This window comes from Taurulus bubalis (genome assembly GCF_910589615.1).
Source record: "Taurulus bubalis genome assembly, chromosome: 2".
NCBI lineage: Eukaryota > Metazoa > Chordata > Actinopteri > Perciformes > Cottidae > Taurulus > Taurulus bubalis.
The window spans coordinates 13,651,715-13,658,780 of NC_136590.1; positions in this window are offsets into that span (position 1 = coordinate 13,651,715).

Genomic DNA, 7,066 nt, shown 5'->3' on the forward strand with positions numbered 1-7,066 from the left:
TTTATCCAGATGCAGAGTGTGTGTGTGTGTGTGTGTGTGTGTGTGTGTGTGTGTGTGTGTGTGTGTGTGTGTGTGTGTGTGTGTGTGTGTGTGTGTGTGTGTGTGAGGTCTGCAAGTGTGTTGGTGCCAACTTATCAGTATCCTTTTCTGACTTGGACACACACAGTAGACGTCTTCTGTACTGATGGCAAACTCTGAGTTCTCAGACATAATGAGCTGACAGCTGATTTCTCCTTTCTGTCTCGCCAGTTTTTAACAGATTGACAATTTACTGGATGCGTGTTTGGCTCTCCCGGTGCTATGTATGCTAGCTGCGAGCTTAGAGCTTCTCATCTCGTCGACAGTTATTGAGCACAGAGAGCAAAGCATCATGTTGTATTGTATGCCAGAAAAAGTCATGAAAAAAGTCATGGTATAGTATATTATAAAGTTAAAATAGCAGGCTGCTGCCATAACGTTTGACCGACTCTTTGCGAACATGCTGGCTTGATAGTAGAGAACATCCCCCTGAGAAGAACGACAGCGTCAGTCGTTTCAGCATGTGTCCGAAAACGGTAAATCACAATCTGATGACAAAGATCTGTAGCTGCTGGTGTGGGTTTTGTGTGTTGGTCTTTAAATTGGACCAACACTGTTTCTGAGGATCAGGGGAAAAGCAAAAAGTATTGAGGGAACGTAAATTCCCACTGTGACTCCGTGTATTTGTGCCTAAACTGAACCAAACCTCAACTAAAGCCTTATCACGTCATAACACAGATTTATTTTTCCACAGTGATTTGTAATGGTCTCAGACAAATGATGTCGGCCGGCCAGTAGGGCAGGAACCAATGAATGGGTGCTTTCCCCTTTTCACTGACCTTCGACCTTTCGGGAAAGGTCAGCCGATCTGTGCTAGCGTTACCATTGAGGTAGAAGAATGAGTGGAGGAGAGGAACAGGGGTAGAGTGGAAAGGGAGTTTTCTGATGAGCCATTCACATTGGCATCCTTCACAATGTGTCTTGCTGTGTGAGTGAGGGCATATATAGGGAATAACAACTAGTGGAGAGCATGTGTTGGTCCGTCAACAACGTGTGTGTTTAAGTGTAATGTACGCAACCGTGTGAGTATTCTAAGCACTTAATAAAATGATTTGTGGTTTTTCCCCCTGTGAGTTCAAAGCGGGCCCTTGCTTTCGGCTGTGGGGTAGAGGTTGCTCTTGTGCAATGGAAAAAAAAGAGACTGTTTTCCTGTCAGGGGGGCTTTTTGGGAAAACCGCGACTCTGCCTACCGCAGCCAGCCTTCAAAGGGCTTTGAAGGAGTGCTCACCTCTCCTCTCCTTAAATCCTTCCATCCATCTAAACGAGCTACTTCCTCTCATATCCACCTCACCTGCCTCTCCCTGTCCAACCACACTGCTGCAAAGCTGTGGTCAGGGTTATGCTCAGGTCCATGGGAAATGTTCAATCAAGGAGCCCTCAGTCCACCCACACACTCTCAAAACAGCACACTTGAACCTTTTAGCATTTTTGCTGTAACTGATGCATGGCCTTTATCCAGGGGCAAACACTGAGAATGAATCTGTGTCTCTGCCCACCATCTCAGGGCGGTTGGTGTGTGTCATCCCTTTCTCTGCGCATCTTGACAGCACATGTAGAGGAAATATTTCTTGCATTTGAAAGCAGATCACAGTTTGACATTGGAGGCTATACATCTTTGAACTCTTGTCCCTTCACTCCCAATTCCATCATCCTGTCAGTTCACTTTTTTCTCCTATAATTCACAGCTATATTCTTACGTTTAATTTATTCAGAACTGAAGTTTTGTTGGATGTCCTCAGTAGTTTTAATAGTAGTTTAATTTAAGGAAATCTGACTCATTACTCATTACTCATTACTTTTTTTTTCTTCACTTTTTCTTTTTGGAAACAAACACTCTAAACTGCAGCACAGTTTCTTTTTTGCGACAGAAAACACAAAGGTGTTTGGATGTGTTGGGATATAAAATCTGTGTGAAAATGAAACACAGAGCCCTTTTTAATCAAATATGTCTTTTCTTGTGTCTCACTAATTAACCCTGCTTAACCCAGAATATGAGTCACTGTTGTGCAGAACGTTCGGCCTGCTCATGTCTTTTCCCCTCCCTACGCCTCCCTTTTTCTCACCAAAAACACTGACCTCACAGAACACTTCATTAACAGAAAAATACACAATTTGTCCGATCAGCATTTTTCTCCTGCTTTTGGATTAAAGTGTACACTTGCTGGAATAAAGAGAGCGGTAGCTTAATACAACTTCCTGCCTTTGGATCTGTGAGAATTAGCCCTGACCTCGTCTCCCACCTTGCACTGTCTGTATTCTCTCCTCCTGTTTGGTTCTGGATCAGGTTCTGTTGATTCAAAGAGCCGCTGTTGGACTCGGGGCCAGCCGTGTGGGCTTGGCCACAGAAGCTGCTGCATTCCTCTACTGGGCGTTCGGCTTTTCTCCCTACAGTGTCTCTTTCTGCCAAGCAGAGATGGAAAGGCAGAGATTATTTCATATATATGTTTTATGATGCTTTTTGAACTCTCCCGGATTAGCCCGACAAGCATTTGAGAACCGGAGACGTGTTATCGGATTATTATCCTGCTGACAGATAGCAACTATAGTTCTGGTCTGGCCACTAGTTCGGCAGATTTTTTAAGTGATTGTGAATAGTTTCAAAAGTTGGAATAAGAGTAAAGCAAAAAAAAGGAGACATAAGCAGACTTTAAAAATGTGTCAGTGATCACCGGCTAATGACGCTCTCAGCTGTGAGAGTTGACCCCCTCCTGCCCTCGGTCCTCCCTGCTCCTCCTCCCCTCCTCCTCAATCCCTAATGAATGCCAGCGAGGAACCCACACACACACACACACACACACACACACACACACACACACACACACACACACACACACACACACACACACTCATGCAGACTTACACAAACAGCAGGATCGTCGTCACCGCTGCAGAGACGGCCATCATCAAGTGGAATTCAAGCCACTAATTTCTGACCCCTGTTACCTGAGGCCTGTCAGTCATGTTGATTCATCTGGACAGGGTTATTTAACTATTGTGTGCATGCATAGTGCGTATGGATACAGATGGTAATGATGTGATTGGTGCTGAAAGAATTACTCAATTAATTGATTAGTCAATTGACAGAAAATGGATCCCTTGAGCTGAGACGTTATTCAGGTGAATAGTGTCAACAAGAACCTTAAACTGTGCAGTCTGTGTACAGGGGGAGGGGTACTTTGTTGATGCTCTCACTGTTGCTTTGTATTCAAATAATGCATATTTCTGTAATGATAATGAGAATAGAGGTGGTCCTGTTGTTAGCCTATTAAAAAGTCCTCCATGGCTATGGGCAGCCACTAATAACCCCACCAGGGATTACTGTACAGCAGGCTGCAGGGACAGCAGGGAACCAGTTTGGGCCTCAGCTTGCTGTCATCCAAGAGAGGCAACCTCGTAGACCTCCATTCACTCCCAGTCTTAGTGGGGCCACCACGCCAACTCTCTAGAGCAGCATGAAAAGCTCCCACTTGGGATATACTAAGTGGCTCAGCTGTCCCTCTCCTATCCTCACCTCCCATGGCGCCCCCTCCTCTACACCCAAGCCAAATAAAGCCTCTCAGCGACTTCTGTTTTCCTAATCTGTGAACTCTGACAGAGAAGCCCACGCTTGAAAGAGAGACAACTCAACATGAGATGATCTCCCGGTGACAGGGAGAAGCTGAAAAAACGTTGCTGAAACCACCAGACCACCCTGTCATCTTCTTGTCTCTCTCTCTCTCTGGCTGTCTCACTCCCTCTACTCCTCACCCACCTCTAAAAGAGCGGGAATTTAATATAATGTCCCTTTCTTTTGCCCTCCATCATCTACCTTCTCTAACTGTGTGAATAAGACCATTGACTACGTTCCAACAGTCAAATGGCTTCTTATGCAGGGATCTTCCACTCTAAAAGCCCCATATGTTTTCATCCATTCACATATTGTGCCCGTATTACTAATGGGGAAATTATTTAACGCTGGAGTAGCTTAGTTGCTGAGGATTGTAGCACGTCGGCACAAGTACATTTTCCTCGCCATTAATCCACAGAGGAATGTTGCAGTGATGAATTGCATATGCTGTTTGTTCCTACAGTAGCTAAGCCACTGCTAGGAGTGTGGGAACAAATACAGTTTGTCTTTTAACATACCATATGGTGGTAGGATTGTGGGCCACTTTAAAGGCACATTATGTTATCTAAATGTGGACACAAGAGCAGCCAAAATGGAAATGAAAATTCAGATTGGAAGTTGATGTCACTCTAACCTATGAGAGGAATAGTTACGTTACATTTAATTTGCTTTTTTGCTGAGAGTTTGATGCAAAGATCAATACCACTCGGCAGCACTTCTGTGTGTTATTCATTGTCTTCTTTAGAAAGACAGACGCATGAGCCTACAGCTGTTGCTACTTTAACCACGTTTAGTGAAAGGCAATGTATGCCCCTACTGAGGTGAAATTGTGGCTTGTTAAACACGCTGTCGATGCTGAAAGCAAATCATTTTCTTGCTGAAACAGATTCTTAGTATATTTCAAAGGTCAGCCAGCTACACCACTGTGCTAACATCCTGGCAAAGTTTACGGATCCAGGAAAGATTTTGTTGAGCTGGCTCACATTTTGCAGTGTTAATAGCGGTGTAGAATATTTTTTTAATAAAGACCTGCACCTTGCCAGAGCACAGTGTTGCTGGACTGTCTCAGACAAGCGTTAACGCTTCCTGCGAGACTAGCATCTATTTCAGAGGGCGCAAAGAGTGGAATTAAACAGCCTTGTCACTGCTCTCTCTCTGTTTAACCTACATGCTCATCTGCCAGACGCGCCTGACAGCACCAGACCCTGGAAGAATCTCCCAGCAGGCCCGGCAGCACACGGGCCGCACCATATTTAGTCATCCAAAGTCCAGACACAGACCAATGCCGTCCTCCACCTTTAATCTGTCTCCTCTCTCTGTTTCTCTCTCCATCTCTCCCCCTCTCATTTTTCACTTCCCTCCCTCAATCTGTCACTTTCCCTCTCTCTCCTAATTCTTCCATTCACACGTCCTCGCTCGGCCTCCATCGAGTCATTTCTGCTTGATCACTGTGCCCTTCACTGTTTCTTTCCCCTCACTCTTATCTACTGAAACTCTTCCTTCCTTGTGCCTGTTTATCCTCTTTTTCAGTCTCTTAACTCTGTCAAGTAGTTTCCTGCCTTCCATTCTAACTTTCTCTCACTCCCTCAACAACATGCCCATCAAATACTAAGTCTGAATAATTCCCTCTCTTCGTCTTTTTCCTTTTCCCCCTCACCTGTCATAATTCCCTACCCCCCTTCCCTCTCAGAGCCTCCCCACTGTCTCTTTTCTTGGATGAACATGCTGCTGATGGAAGCTGGGCCTGGATGCTAATGAGTTGCTAATTCTATCAGCCGTCTCTCCATGCCCTCCCCAGTGGGTTTCGGGGCCGCCAGCTTTACCACGGCCAGCCTTTTGATGGAGTGCCTGGGCTGATGAACTCCCTCCTGCGTGCCCACTTTAACCTCCTCGTCCTCAGACACATGTCATTGATCAATGTCCTTATCCGTCCTGGCAAGGCCCACTCTTCCTCCAATCATTTATGAGCTGGCCCATTCCCTGCAATCTATTTTTCGCATGTTAAATATTGTAATAGCAATATGTTTTTTCAATAAGGTTTTCATGTTCACGTCTTCAAATTTCTCCAATTGGCTACTTCGAAACTTGACGGGAATCATACCCTTGTATCTTTATCCCCAGTATAGTTAAAAACGAAGCAGGAAAGTTTGAAAAGACATCTTACATTTTGTGTAGTTTTCTAGGATTGACATAAGAAGCAGTTGTACTTCCACTTTGGGTCATTTTCTTCCTCACTGTCTTTTGTGCTCTCTATAATTCCCTCACACTATTTTTCTCTAACACCCAATCTGTGCTTGAGCAGAGGCCACATGGCTGGGTTTAAGCACTTGAGCACAGAAGAGTGGTCCTATTTACCAGGCCACTGGGCCCTTTTCTGAGGGTTGCTAGCTCAGGACCCCTCACATAAGAAAAGAACCAAACTTTTGTTTTTCCGACTCCTCTTAAATCCGTCTGTCTGCCTTCCCCGCTTGACTGAAGTGGATACAGAGGCGGCCTTTTGTTCTACTAAGATGAAGAGGGATGCTGTAGCATAAGAGGGAGAGTGGGGGTGAGAGGAGGTGGGTGGGATTCATTGTAATTTAATAAATACCTTGCAAAGAGGGTTGGGGTGCCTTCTCAACCCCTCAGCTGTCTGTTTTCAAATGGGGCTCTTCTGGATTTGACACCCAGGGAAGTAAAAAGGGGATTAGAGAAGGAAAAGCCTCAGGCTATAAACATCTCTTTCTCTGTCTTATTCCCCCTCCCACCTCAATCCTCTCTCTTTGGGACCGAGAGGCCCCTCGTCTAGCTGTGAGCATATGAATGATGTCATCCAGGTACCATATCTTGACCCAGAGATTTAGAAAGGCTTGAATGGAGTCTCATAGCCTCAGTTTTTCTAATGCAGAGAATAATCCTCACTTTTGGTGAATTTTCTGGTTCAGTGAATGAGCATAATACTGCCTTCTCCAAGGTCGGCACTGTGGAACAATGGTGTCGCTATGGTGGATTTCCTGTCAAATTCCCTGCAAAAATCAGTAAGAGCTGAAAAGTAGGGCCATGTCTTCATATAAAGAAATAGTCCCCTTTTTTTCTGGACACTCTCTCAAAGCAGTGGTTTGACTGGGGTCACACACGGTCCACTGCTTTGCAGCATGACCAGGGATTATAGGGTGACTTCTGCCATGCTGCTCAAGCATGACCAGAAGGCTTGGCCAGTTTTGACCTGAATGGAAGTACTGAATGAGAGGCGGCATTAAAATTCAGGATGCAGTCACTTGCAGCCACTAATGTCTCTCTTTAAATGGTCACATCCTTTCTCTTGGGGCCCCTTTCTAACTGTCTTATCCTTTGACAGGCTTTTAGTCAATGAAAACATTCACTTGTAACTGTACAGTACAA